The sequence below is a fragment of the Mesoplodon bidens genome, assembly GCF_964165515.1.
Source record: "Mesoplodon bidens genome assembly, contig: HAP1_SCAFFOLD_39, whole genome shotgun sequence".
Taxonomy (NCBI): Eukaryota; Metazoa; Chordata; class Mammalia; order Artiodactyla; family Ziphiidae; genus Mesoplodon; species Mesoplodon bidens.
This window is the reverse complement of record NW_027671923.1, coordinates 1,931,678-1,946,556: the sequence shown is the minus strand read 5'-3', so window position 1 is coordinate 1,946,556 and position 14,879 is coordinate 1,931,678.

Below are 14,879 nucleotides of genomic sequence, written 5' to 3'. Positions count from 1 at the left end.
TGAGGGATGCCTTTTTCCATTCCCGTCTTTTTCACCAAAGAAGAAAGAAAGACAAAGAAGCAGAACACTAATGTGCATAAAATATGCCTTTTGAAACGGTCGTTGTGAAATATGGACGTCCTTTGAATTTTTTGGTCGATACGTGACCCCAGGATTTGTTTTCAGGGCAGGTGTCATTTACAGGCCTGCAATGATTTTGAATATCAACTGACCGTTAGCGCTGGGATTAAAGCTGCTGTTGTGTGAAACGGCCACAAGGTGGCAGCAGTTCTCCCTTACCAAATCTGGTTACTAGGGCAGCAGAGCCTCAATGGAAGTCGTGTTCTAGATTGGAATTTAGAATGGAATGTGCCAGGAGAAAGCCCCTCAAGTTTGTCTCCCTACTTCTTGTTCGTATTTTTAATTTAAATTTTTATTTTTTATTACAGCAAGTTTGATTACAATGTTTGGCTTATTGTAGGTGTCGAAGATGTGGTTCTTTTACACATATACAGATATCTGTTCTTCCTGGGATCCTTTTCCCAGGGACATTATGACAGAATGTTGAGGAGTCTTCTCTTGGTATTCCGTAGGTCTTTGGTGATTATATATGTCACCTGTGTTTGTATATGTCTGTTAACCCCGATATCGTAATGAAACCAATCCTCACACCTTTCCATTGGTGAACCATAAGTGTGTTTAATGAATCTGTGATTGCCCTTCTCCGTGGAAATATCTGCCCTGGTATCCATTTTTAGGTAACACCTATAAGTGATATGATATGATATGTGTCTTTCACTTTCTGACTTACTACAAGTCACGTGATTACCTCTAGACTCATCTACGGTGCTGCAAATGGCATTGTGTCCTTATTTTCCTTGGCTTCTATTCTGCCTTAGCGAGGTCCATTTTCAACAATGTGATTCCCTGAGGGTTGTGGATTAGCTGACCTGGGCAGCCTTACCCTGCCGGCCGGCCCTCCCCAGGTGTGCCTGGTTGAGGTCAATATAAACAGCGCTCCAGGCAGCAATAGCCCCTGAAGCTGTGCCTGACTCCATATTCTCTGCCCCGTCAGCAGTCTCGGGGCTGAGCAGGTGGGAGGGAATGAGGGGCCACAGCTTTGTTGGTGGCCCGGTGTGAGTGGGGCACTGCTGGCCTTTCTGCAGGAGTTGCCAGGCTGCCACCTGTAAAGAAGAGGATGTGTCACCCATACCTTCCGCTGGAATTTCTCTCCGGACAGAGGTGAGGAAGGAAAAAAGCAGTGGGGGCCGGGACAGGAGGGGTATCACAGGCAGGACAATGGAAAGCTTCCGGAAGAGTACCCGGGGCCAGGACCACCCTGGCTGGCCTGCAGGCACCAAGTTGGCCTGCGTGCTGTCGCTAGTGTGGCTCCACGGCCCTTCATCTAGGATTTCAAGCCCTTGTACATATTCAGGTGTTTTACCTGGGAAGGGTGGGAACAGTTCAGCAGCAGCTGGCCTGGGGCTCAGCTCACCTTTATTCAGAGATGCCTCGGCACGGTCTCCCAGCTTTGCAATGAGGACGCTCCTTGCGTGGGGGGTGGGTGCTAGCTGGATGGGAGATGATTCCACACCTCTGACCAATTTCAGAATTGTTTACCGCTGGAGCAAGTGCCCTGATAGGGTTTTCCTCTGTATAACTGGTGGGTTCATGTTTTTTTTCGTTTATGGTTCAAGTTAGATTTTATTTCTCTTTTATGTATTTATAGATATAAGCATGGAAATAATTCATTCCTATAAATACATGTGTGTGAAGGGAAGAACTTTTTTCTGTTTTATTTTTAAATTTTATTTTTAAAATTTTGAAATTTAATTTTATTTACTTTTTTATACAGCAGGTTATTATCAGTTATGTATTTTATGCATATACATGTATACAGGTCAATCCCAATCTCCCAACTCATCCCACCACCACCACCCCATGGCTTCCCACACTTGGTGTCCATACGTTTGTTCTCTACCTCTGTGTCTCTATTTCTTCCCTGCAAACCAGTTCATCTGTACCATCATTTAGGTTCCACATATATGCATTAATATACAATATTTGATTTCCTCTTTCTGACTTACTTCATTCTCTATGACAGTCTCTAGATCCATCGGTGTCTCTACAAATGACCCAGTTTCATTCCTTTTTATGGCCGAGTAATATTCCATTCTATATATGTACACCATCTTTATCCATTCATCTGTCTGTGGGCATTTAGGTTGCTTCCATTACCTGGCTATTTTAAATAGTGCTGCAATGAACATTGTGGTGAATGTGCCTTTTTGATTTATGGTTTTCTCTGGGTATATGCCCAGAAGTGGGATTGCTGGATCAGATGGTAATTCTATTTCTAGTTTTTTAAAGGAAAATCCATAGTGTTCTCCATAGTGACTGTATCAATTTACATTCCCACCGATAGTGGAAGAGGGCTCCTTTTGTCCACACCATCCCCAGAATTTGTTGTTTGTAGATTTTCTGATGATGCCGATCCTAACAGGTTTGAGGTGATACCTCATTGTAGTTTTGATTTGCATTTCTCTAATAATTAGTGCTCTTGAGCAGCTTTTCATGTGCGTCTTGGCCATCTCTGTGTCTTCTTTGAAGAAACGTCTCTTTAGAACTTCTGCCCATTTTTGTATTGGGTTGTTTGTTTTTTTAATATTAAGCTGCATGAGCTGTTTATATATATTGGAGATTAAACCTTTGTCCATTGATTCGTTTGCAACGATTTTCACCCAGTCTGAGGGATGCCTTTTTCCATTCCCGTCTTTTTCACCAAAGAAGAAAGAAAGACAAAGAAGCAGAACACTAATGTGCATAAAATATGCCTTTTGAAACGGTCGTTTTGAAATATGGACGTCCTTTGAATTTTTTGGTTGATACGTGACCCCAGGATTTGTTTTCAGGGCAGGTGTCATTTACAGGCCTGCAATGATTTTGAATATCAACTGACCATTAGCGCTGGGATTAAAGCTGCTGTTGTGTGAAACGGCCACAAGGTGGCAGCAGTTCTCCCTTACCAAATCTGGTTACTAGGGCAGCAGAGCCTCAATGGAAGTCGTGTTCTAGATTGGAATTTAGAATGGAATGTGCCAGGAGAAAGCCCCTCAAGTTTGTCTCCCTACTTCTTGTTCGTATTTTTAATTTAAATTTTTATTTTTTATTACAGCAAGTTTGATTACAATGTTTGGCTTATTGTAGGTGTCGAAGATGTGGTTCTTTTACACATATACAGATGTCTGTTCTTCCTGGGATCCTTTTCCCAGGGACGTTATGACAGAATGTTGAGTAGTCTTCTCTTGGTATTCCGTAGGTCTTTGGTGATTATATATGTCACCTGTGTTTGTATATTTCTGTTAACCCCGATATCGTAATGAAACCAATCCTCACACCTTTCCATTGGTGAACCATAAGTATGTTTAATGAATCTGTGATTGCCCTTCTCCGTGGAAATATCTGCCCTGGTATCCATTTTTAGGTAACACCTAGAAGTGATATGATATGATATGTGTCTTTCACTTTCTGACTTACTACAAGTCACGTGATTTCCTCTAGACTCATCTACGGTGCTGCAAATGGCATTGTGTCCTTATTTTCCTTGGCTTCTATTCTGCCTTAGCGAGGTCCATTTTCAACAATTTGATTCCCTGATGGTTGTGGTTTAGCTGACCTGGGCAGCCTTACCCTGCCGGCCGGCCCTCCCCAGGTGTGCCTGGTTGAGGTCAATATAAACAGCGCTCCAGGCAGCAATAGCCCCTGAAGCTGTGCCTGACTCCATATTCTCTGCCCCGTCAGCAGTCTCGGGGCTGAGCTGGTGGGAGGGAATGAGGGGCCACAGCTTTGTTGGTGGCCCGGTGTGAGTGGGGCACTGCTGGCCTTTCTGCAGCAGTTGCCAGGCTGCCACCTGTAAAGGAGAGGATGTGTCACCCATACCTTCCGCTGGAATTTCTCTCCGGACAGAGGTGAGGAAGGAAAAAAGCAGTGGGGGCCGGGACAGGAGGGGTATCACAGGCAGGACAATGGAAAGCTTCCGGAAGAGTAACCGGGGTCAGGACAACCCTGGCTGGCATGCAGTCACCAACTTGGCCTGCGTGCTTTCGCTGGTTTGGCTCCATGGCCCTTCCTTAGGCTTTCAAGCCCTTGTACATATTCAGGTGTTTTACCTGGGAAGGGTGGGAACAGTTCAGCAGCAGCTGGCCTGGGGCTCAGCTCACCTTTATTCAGAGATGCCTCGGCACGGTCTCCCAGCTTTGCAATGAGGACGCTCCTTGCGTGGGGGGTGGGTGCTAGCTGGATGGGAGATGATTCCACACCTCTGACCAATTTCAGAATTGTTTCCCGCTGGAGCAAGTGCCCTGATAGGGTTTTCCTCTGTATAACTGGTGGGTTCAGGTTTTTTTTCGTTTATGGTTCAAGTTAGATTTTATTCCTCCTTTATGTATTTATAGATATAAGCATGGAAATAATTCATTCCTATAAATACATGTGTGTGAAGGGAAGAACTTTTTTCTGTTTTATTTTTAAATTTTATTTTTTAAAATTTTGAAATTTAATTTTATTTACTTTTTTATACAGCAGGTTATTATCAGTTATGTATTTTATGCTTATACATTTATACAGGTCAATCCCAATCTCCCAACTCATCCCACCACCACCACCCCATGGCTTCCCACACTTGGTGTCCATACGTTTGTTCTGTACCTCTGTGTCTCTATTTCTTCCCTGCAAACAAGTTCATCTGTACCATCTTTTAGGTTCCACATATATGCATTAATATACAATATTTGATTTCCTCTTTCTGACTTACTTCATTCTATATGACAGTCTCTAGATCCATCGATGTCTCTACAAATGACCCAGTTTCATTCCTTTTTATGGCCGAGTAATATTCCATTTTATATATGTACCCCATCTTTATCCATTCATCTGTCTTTGGGCATTTAGGTTGCTTCCATTACCTGGCTATTTTAAATAGTGCTGCAATGAACATTGTGGTGAATGTGCCTTTTTGATTTATGGTTTTCTCTGGGTATATGCCCAGAAGTGGGATTGCTGGATCAGATGGTAATTCTATTTCTACTTTTTTAAAGGAAACTCCATAGTGTTCTCCATAGTGACGGTATCAATTTACATTCCCACCAATAGTGGAAGAGGGCTCCTTTTGTCCACACCCTCCCCAGAATTTGTTGTTTGTAGATTTTCTGATGATGCCGATCCTAACAGGTGTGAGGTGATACCTCATTGTAGTTTTGATTTGCATTTCTCTAATAATTAGTGCTGTTGAGCAGCTTTTCATGTGCGTCTTGGCCATCTCTGTGTCTTCTTTGAAGAAACGTCTCTTTAGAACTTCTGCCCATTTTTGTATTGGGTTGTTTGTTTTTTTAATATTAAGCTGCATGAGCTGTTTATATATGTTGGAGATTAAACCTTTGTCCATTGATTCGTTTGCAACGATTTTCGCCAAGTCTGAGGGATGCCTTTTTCCACTCCCGTCTTTTTAACCAAAAAAGAAAGAAAGACAAAGAAGCAGAACACTAATGTGCATAAAATATGCCTTTTGAAACGGTCGTTTTGAAATATGGACGTCCTTTGAATTTTTTGGTCGATATGTGACCCCAGGATTTGTTTTCAGGGCAGGTGTCATTTACAGGCCTGCAATGATTTTGAATATCAACTGACCATTAGCGCTGGGATTAAAGCTGCTGTTGTGTGAAACGGCCACAAGGTGGCAGCAGTTCTCCCTTACCAAATCTGGTTACTAGGGCAGCAGAGCCTCAATGGAAGTCCTGTTCTAGATTGGAATTTAGAATGGAATGTGCCAGGAGAAAGCCCCTCAAGTTTGTCTCCCTACTTCTTGTTCGTATTTTTAATTTAAATTTTTATTTTTTATTACAGCAAGTTTGATTACAATGTTTGGCTTATTGTAGGTGTCGGAGATGTGGTTCTTTTACACATATACAGATGTCTGTTCTTCCTGGGATACTTTTCCTAGGGACGTTATGACAGAATGTTGAGTAGTCTTCTCTTGGTATTCCGTAGGTCTTTGGTGATTATATATGTCACCTGTGTTTGTATATGTCTGTTAACCCCGATATCGTAATGAAACCAATCCTCACACCTTTCCATTGGTGAACCATAAGTGTGTTTAATGAATCTGTGATTGCCCTTCTCCGTGGAAATATCTGCCCTGGTATCCATTTTTAGGAAACACCTATAAGTGATATGATATGATATGTGTCTTTCACTTTCTGACTTACTACAAGTCACGTGATTACCTCTAGACTCATCTACGGTGCTGCAAATGGCATTGTGTCCTTATTTTCCTTGGCTTCTATTCTGCCTTAGCGAGGTCCATTTTCAACAATGTGATTCCCTGAGGGTTGTGGATTAGCTGACCTGGGCAGCCTTACCCTGCCGGCCGGCCCTCCCCAGGTGTGCCTGGTTGAGGTCAATATAAACAGCGCTCCAGGCAGCAATAGCCCCTGAAGCTGTGCCTGACTCCATATTCTCTGCCCCGTCAGCAGTCTCGGGGCTGAGCTGGTGGGAGGGAATGAGGGGCCACAGCTTTGTTGGTGGCCCGGTGTGAGTGGGGCCCTGCTGGCCTTTCTGCAGGAGTTGCCAGGCTGCCACCTGTAAAGAAGATGATGTGTCACCCATACCTTCCGCTGGAATTTCTCTCCGGACAGAGGTGAGGAAGGAAAAAAGCAGTGGGGCCCGGGACAGGAGGGGTATCACAGGAAGGACAATGGAAAGCTTCCGGAAGAGTACCCGGGGCCAGGACCACCCTGGCTGGCCTGCAGGCACCAAGTTGGCCTGCGTGCTGTCGCTAGTGTGGCCCTCTGCCCTTCCTCTAGGCTTTCAAGCCCTTGTACATATTCAGGTGTTTTACCTGGGAAGGGTGGGAACAGTTCAGCAGCAGCTGGCCTGGGGCTCAGCTCACCTTTATTCAGAGATGCCTCGGCACAGTCTCCCAGCTTTGCAATGAGGATGCTCAATGCGTGGGGGGTGGGTGCTAGCTGCATGGGAGATGATTCCACACCTCTGACCAATTTCAGAATTGTTTACCGCTGGAGCAAGTGCCCTGATAGGGTTTTCCTCTGTATAACTGGTGGGTTCAGGTTTTTTTTCGTTTATGGTTCAAGTTAGATTTTATTCCTCTTTTATGTATTTATAGATATAAGCATGGAAATAATTCATTCCTCTAAATATATGTGTGTGAAGGGAAGCACTTTTTTCTGTTTTATTTTTATATTTTATTTTTTTAATTTTGAAATTTAATTTTATTTACTTTTTTATACAGCAGGTTATTATCAGTTATGTATTTTATGCATATACATGTATACAGGTCAATCCCAATCTCCCAACTCATCCCACCACCACCACCCCATGGCTTCCCCCACTTGGTGTCCATACGTTTGTTCTCTACCTCTGTGTCTCTATTTCTTGCCTGCAAACCAGTTCATCTGTACCATCTTTTAGGTTCCACATATATGCATTAATATACAATACTAGTTTTCCTCTTTCTGACTTACTTCATTCTGTATGACAGTCTCTATATCCATCGATGTCTCTACAAATGACCCAGCTTCATTCCTTTTTAAGGCCGAGTAATATTCCATTTTATATATGTACCCCATCTTTATCCATTCATCTGTCTGTGGGCATTTAGGTTGCTTCCATTACCTGGCTATTTTAAATAGTGCTGCAATGAACATTGTGGTGAATGTGCCTTTTTGATTTATGGTTTTCTCTGGGTGTATGCCCAGAAGTGGGATTGCTCTATCATATGGTAATTCTATTTCTAGTTTTTTAAAGGAAACTCCATAGTGTTCTCCATAGTGACTGTATCAATTTACATTCCCACCAATAGTGGAAGAGGGCTCCTTTTGTCCACACCCTCCCCAGAATTTGTTGTTTGTAGATTTTCTGATGATGCCGATCCTAACAGGTGTGAGGTGATACCTCATTGTAGTTTTGATTTGCATTTCTCTAATAATTAGTGCTGTTGAGCAGCTTTTCATGTGCGTCTTGGCCATCTCTGTGTCTTCTTTGAAGAAACGTCTCTTTAGAACTTCTGCCCATTTTTGTATTGGGTTGTTTGTTTTTTTAATATTAAGCTGCATGAGCTGTTTATATATATTGGAGATTAAACCTTTGTCCATTGATTCGTTTGCAACGATTTTCGCCCAGTCTGAGGGATGCCTTTTTCCATTCCCGTCTTTTTAACCAAAAAAGAAAGAAAGACAAAGAAGCAGAACACTAATGTGCATAAAATATGCCTTTTGAAATGGTCGTTTTGAAATATGGACGTCCTTTGAATTTTTTGGTCGATATGTGACCCCAGGATTTGTTTTCAGGGCAGGTGTCATTTACAGGCCTGCAATGATTTTGAATATCAACTGACCATTAGCGCTGGGATTAAAGCTGCTGTTGTGTGAAACGGCCACAAGGTGGCAGCAGTTCTCCCTTACCAAATCTGGTTACTAGGGCAGCAGAGCCTCAATGGAAGTCGTGTTCTAGATTGGAATTTAGAATGGAATGTGCCAGGAGAAAGCCCCTCAAGTTTGTCTCCCTACTTCTTGTTCGTATTTTTAATTTAAATTTTTATTTTTTATTACAGCAAGTTTGATTACAATGTTTGGCTTATTGTAGGTGTTGAAGATGTGGTTCTTTTACACATATACAGATGTCTGTTCTTCCTGGGATCCTTTTCCCAGGGACGTTATGACAGAATGTTGAGTAGTCTTCTCTTGGTATTCCGTAGGTCTTTGGTGATTATATATGTCTCCTGTGTTTGTATATGTCTGTTAACCCCGATATCGTAATGAAACCAATCCTCACACCTTTCCATTGGTGAACCATAAGTGTGTTTAATGAATCTGTGATTGCCCTTCTCCGTGGAAATATCTGCCCTGGTATCCATTTTTAGGTAACACCTATAAGTGATATGATATGATAGGTGTCTTTCCCTTTCTGACTTACTACAAGTCACGTGATTACCTCTAGACTCATCTACGGTGCTGCAAATGGCATTGTGTCCTTATTTTCCTTGGCTTCTATTCTGCCTTAGCGAGGTCCATTTTCAACAATGTGATTCCCTGAGGGTTGTTGATTAGCTGACCTGGGCAGCCTTACCCTGCCGGCCGGCCCTCCCCAGGTGTGCCTGTTTGAGGTCAATATAAACAGAGCTCCAGGCAGCAATAGCCCCTGAAGCTGTGCCTGACTCCATATTCTCTGCCCCGTCAGCAGTCTCGGGGCTGAGCTGGTGGGAGGGAATGAGGGGCCACAGCTTTGTTGGCGGCCAGGTGTGAGTGGGGCACTGCTGGCCTTTCTGCATGAGTTGCCAGGCAGCCACTTGTAAAGAAGAGGATGTGTCACCCATACCTTCCGCTGGAATTTCTCTCCGGACAGAGGTGAGGAAGGAAAAAAGCAGTGGGGGCCGGGACAGGAGGGGTATCACAGGCAGGGCAATGGAAAGCTTCCGGAAGAGTACCCGGGGCCAGGACCACCCTGGCTGGCCTGCAGGCACTAAGTTGGCCTGCGTGCTGTCGCTAGTGTGGCTCCACGGCCCTTCCTCTAGGCTTTCAAGCCCTTGTACATATTCAGGTTTTTACCTGGGAAGGGTGGGAACAGATCAGCAGCAGCTGGCCTGGGGCTCAGCTCACCTTTATTCAGAGATTTCTCGGCACGGTCTCCCAGCTTTGCAATGAGGACGCTCCTTGCGTGAGGGGTGGGTGCTAGCTGGATGGGAGATGATTCCCCACCTCTGACCAATTTCAGAATTGTTTACCGCTGGAGCAAGTGCCCTGATAGGGTTTTCCTCTGTATAACTGGTGGGTTCAGGTTTTTTTTCGTTTATGGTTCAAGTTAGATTTTATTCCTCTTTTATGTATTTATAGATATAAGCATGGAAATAATTCATTCCTATAAATACATGTGTGTGAAGGGAAGAACTTTTTTCTGTTTTATTTTTAAATTTTATTTTTTAAAATTGTGAAATTTAATTTTATTTACTTTTTTATACAGCAGGTTATTATCACTTATGTATTTTATGCATATACATGTATACAGGTCAATCCCAATCTCCCAAGTCATCCCACCACCACCACCCCATGGCTTCCCACACTTGGTGTCCATACGTTTGTTCTCTACCTCTGTGTCTCTATTTCTTCCCTGCAAACCAGTTCATCTGTATCATCATTTAGGTTCCACATATATGCATTAATATTCAATATTTGTTTTCCTCTTTCTGACTTACTTCATTCTGTATGACAGTCTCTAGATCCATCGATGTCTCTACAAATGACCCAGTTTCATTCCTTTTTATGGCCGAGTAATATTCCATTTTATATATGTACCCCATCTTTATCCATTCATCTGTCTGTGGGCATTTAGGTTGCTTCCATTACCTGGCTATTTTAAATAGTGCTGCAATGAACATTGTGGTGAATGTGCCTTTTTGATTTATGGTTTTCTCTGGGTTTATGCCCAGAAGTGGGATTGCTGGATCGGATGGTAATTCTATTTCTAGTTTTTTAAAGGAAACTCCATACTGTTCTCCATAGTGACTGGATCAATTTACATTCCCACCAATAGTGGAAGAGGGCTCCTTTTTTCCACACCCTCCCCAGACTTTGTTGTTTGTAGATTTTCTGATGATGCCGATCCTAACAGGTGTGAGGTGATACCTCATTGTAGTTTTGATTTGCATTTCTCTAATAATTAGTGCTCTTGAGCAACTTTTCATGTGCGTCTTGGCCATCTCTGTGTCTTCTTTGAAGAAACGTCTCTTTAGAACTTCTGCTCATTTTTGTAATGGGTTGTTTGTTTTTTTAAAATTAAGCTGCATGAGCTGTTTATATATATATTGGAGATTAAACCTTTGTCCATTGATTCGTTTGCAACGATTGTCGCCCAGTCTGAGGGAAGCCTTTTTCCATTCCCGTCTTTTTAACCAAAAAAGAAAGAAAGACAAAGAAGCAGAACACTAATGTGCATAACATATGCCTTTTGAAACGGTCGTTTTGAAATATGGACGTCCTTTGAATTTTTTGGTCGATATGTGACCCCAGGATTTGTTTTCAGGGCAGGTGTCATTTACAGGCCTGCAATGATTTTGAATATCAACTGACCATTAGCGCTGGGATTAAAGCTGCTGTTGTGTGAAACGGCCACAAGGTGGCAGCAGTTCTCCCTTACCAAATCTGGTTACTAGGGCCGCAGAGCCTCAATGGAAGTCGTGTTCTAGATTGGAATTTAGAATGGAATGTGCAAGGAGAAAGCCCCTCAAGTTTGTCTTTCTACTTCTTGTTCGTATTTTTAATTTAAATTTTTATTTTTTATTACAGCAAGTTTGATTACAATGTTTGGCTTATTGTAGGTGTCGAAGATGTGGGTTTTTTACACATATACAGATGTCTGTTCTTCCTGGGATCCTTTTCCCAGGGACGTTATGACAGAATGTTGAGTAGTCTTCTCTTGGTATTCCGTAGGTCTTTGGTGATTATATATGTCACCTGTGTTTGTATATGTCTGTTAACCCTGATATCGTAATGAAACCAATCCTCACACCTTTCCATTGGTGAACCATAAGTTTGTTTAATGAATCTGTGATTGCCCTTCTCCGTGGAAATATCTGCACTGGTATCCATTTTTAGGTAACACCTATAAGTGATATGATATGATATGTGTCTTTCACTTTCTGACTTACTACAAGTCACGTGATTACCTCTAGACTCATCTACGGTGCTGCAAATGGCATTGTGTCCTTATTTTCCTTCGCTTCTATTCTGCCTTAGCGAGGTCCATTTTCAACAATGTGATTCCCTGAGGGCTGTGGATTAGCTGACCTGGGCATCCTTACCCTGCCAGCCGGCCCTCCCCAGGTGTGCCTGGTTGAGGTCAATATAAACAGCGCTCCAGGCAGCAATAGCCCCTGAAGCTGTGCCTGACTCCATATTCTCTGCCCCGTCAGCAGTCTCGGGGCTGAGCTGGTGGGAGTGAATGAGGGGCCACAGCTTTGTTGGTGGCCCGGTGTGAGTGGGGCACTGCTGGCCTTTCTGCAGGAGTTGCCAGGCTGCCACCTGTAAAGAAGAGGATGTGTCACCCATATCTCCCGCTGGAATTTCTCTCCAGACAGAGGTGAGGAAGGAAAAAAGCAGTGGGGGCCGGGACAGGAGGGGTATCTCAGGCAGGACAATGGAAAGCTTCCGGAGGAGCGCACGGGGCCAGGACCACCCTGGCTGGCCTGCAGGCACCAAGTTGGCCCTCGTGCTTTCGCTGGTGTGGCTCCATGGTCCTTCCTATAGGATTTCAAGCCCTTGTACATATTCAGGTGTTTTACCTGGGAAGGGTGGGAACAGTTCAGCAGCAGCTGGCCTGGGGCTCAGCTCACCTTTATTCAGAGATGCCTCGGCACGGTCTCCCAGCTTTGCAATGAGGACGTTTCTTGCGTGGGGGGTAGGTTCCTGGCTTGATGGGAGATGATTCCCCACCTCTGACCAACTTCAGAATTGTTTACCGCTGGAGCAAGTGCCCTGATAGTGTTTTCCTCTGTATAACTGGTGGGTTCTGGGTTTTTTTCGTTTATGGTTCAAGTTAGATTTTATTCCTCCTTTATGTATTTATAGATATAAGCATGGAAATAATTCATTCCTATAAATACATGTGTGTGAAGGGAAGAACTTTTTTCTGTTTTATTTTTAAATTTTATTTTTTTAAATTTTGAAATTTAATTTTATTTACTTTTTTATACAGCAGGTTATTATCAGTTATGTATTTTATGCATATACATGTATACAGGTCAATCCCAGTCTCCCAACTCATCCCACCACCACCACCCCATGGCTTCCCACACTTGGTGTCGATACGTTTGTTCTCTACCTCTGTGTCTCTATTTCTTGCCTGCAAACCAGTTCATCTGTACCATCTTTTAGGTTCCACATATATGCATTAATATACAATATTTGTTTTCCTCTTTCTGACTTACTTCATTCTATATGACAGTCTCTAGATCCATCGATGTCTCTACAAATGACCCAGTTTCATTCCTTTATATGGCCGAGTAATATTCCATTTTATATATGTACCCCATCTTTATCCATTCATCTGTCTGTGGGCATTTAGGTTGCTTCCATTACCTGGCTATTTTAAATAGTGCTGCAATGAACATTGTGGTGAATGTGCCTTTTTGATTTATGGTTTTCTCTGTTTATATGCCCAGAAGTCGGATTGCTGGATCGGATGGTAATTCTATTTCTAGTTTTTTAAAGGAAAGTCCATACTGTTCTCCATAGTGACGGTATCAATTTACATTCCCAACAATAGTGGAAGAGGGCTCCTTTTGTCCACACCCTGCCCAGAATTTGTTGTTTGTAAATTTTCTGATGATGCCGATCCTAACAGGTGTGAGGTGATACCTCAATGTAGTTTTGATTTGCATTTCTCTAATAATTAGTGCTCTTGAGCAGCTTTTCATGTGCGTCTTGGCCATCTCTGTGTCTTCTTTGAAGAAACGTCTCTTTAGAACTTCTGCCCATTTTTGTATTGGGTTGTTTGTTTTTTTAATATTAAGCTTCATGAACTGTTTATATATATTGGAGATTAAACCTTTGTCCATTGATTCGTTTGCAACGATTTTCGCCCAGTCTGAGGGATGCCTTTTTCCATTCCCGTCTTTTTAACCAATAAAGAAAGAAAGACAAAGAAGCAGAACACTAATGTGCATAAAATATGCCTTTTGAAACGGTCGTTTTGAAATATGGACGTCCTTTGAAGTTTTTGGTCGATATGTGACCCCAGGATTTGTTTTCAGGGCAGGTGTCATTTACAGGCCTGCAATGATTTTGAATATCAACTGACCATTAGCGCTGGGATTAAAGCTGCTGTTGTGTGAAACGGCCACAAGGTGGCAGCAGTTCTCCCTTACCAAATCTAGTTACTAGGGAAGCAGAGCCTCAATGGAAGTCGTGTTCTAGATTGGAATTTAGAATGGAATGTGCCAGGAGAAAGCCCCTCAAGTTTGTGTCCCTACTTCTTGTTCGTATTTTTAATTTAAATTTTTATTTTTTATTACAGCAAGTTTGATTACAATGTTTGGCTTATTGTAGGTGTCGAAGATGTGGTTCTTTTACACATATACAGATGTCTGTTCTTCCTGGGATCCTTTTCCCAGGGACGTTATGACAGAATGTTGAGTAGTCTTCTCTTGGTATTCCGTAGGTCTTTGGTGATTATATATGTCACCTGTGTTTGTATATGTCTGTTAACCCCGATATCGTAATGAAACCAATCCTCACACCTTTCCATTGGTGAACCATAAGTGTGTTTAATGAATCTGTGATTGCCCTTCTCCGTGGAAATATCTGCCCTGGTATCCATTTTTAGGTAACACCTATAAGTGATATGATATGATATGTGTCTTTCACTTTCTGACTTACTACAAGTCACGTGATTACCTCTAGACTCATCTACGGTGCTGCAAATGGCATTGTGTCCTTATTTTCCTTGGCTTCTATTCTGCCTTAGCGAGGTCCATTTTCAACAATGTGATTCCCTGAGGGTTGTGGATTAGCTGACCTGGGCAGCTTTACCCTGCCGGCCGGCCCTCCCCAGGTGTGCCTGTTTGAGGTCAATATAAACAGCGCTCCAGGCAGCAATAGCACCTGAATCTGTGCCTGACTCCATATTCTCTGCCCCGTCAGCAGTCTCGGGGCTGAGCTGGTGGGAGGGAATGAGGGGCCACAGCTTTGTTGGTGGCCCGGTGTGAGTGGGGCACTGCTGGCCTTTCTGCAGGAGTTGCCAGGTTGCCACCTGTAAAGAAGAGGATGTGTCACCCATACCTTCCGCTGGAATTTCTCTCCGGACAGAGGTGAGGAAGGAAAAAAGCAGTGGGG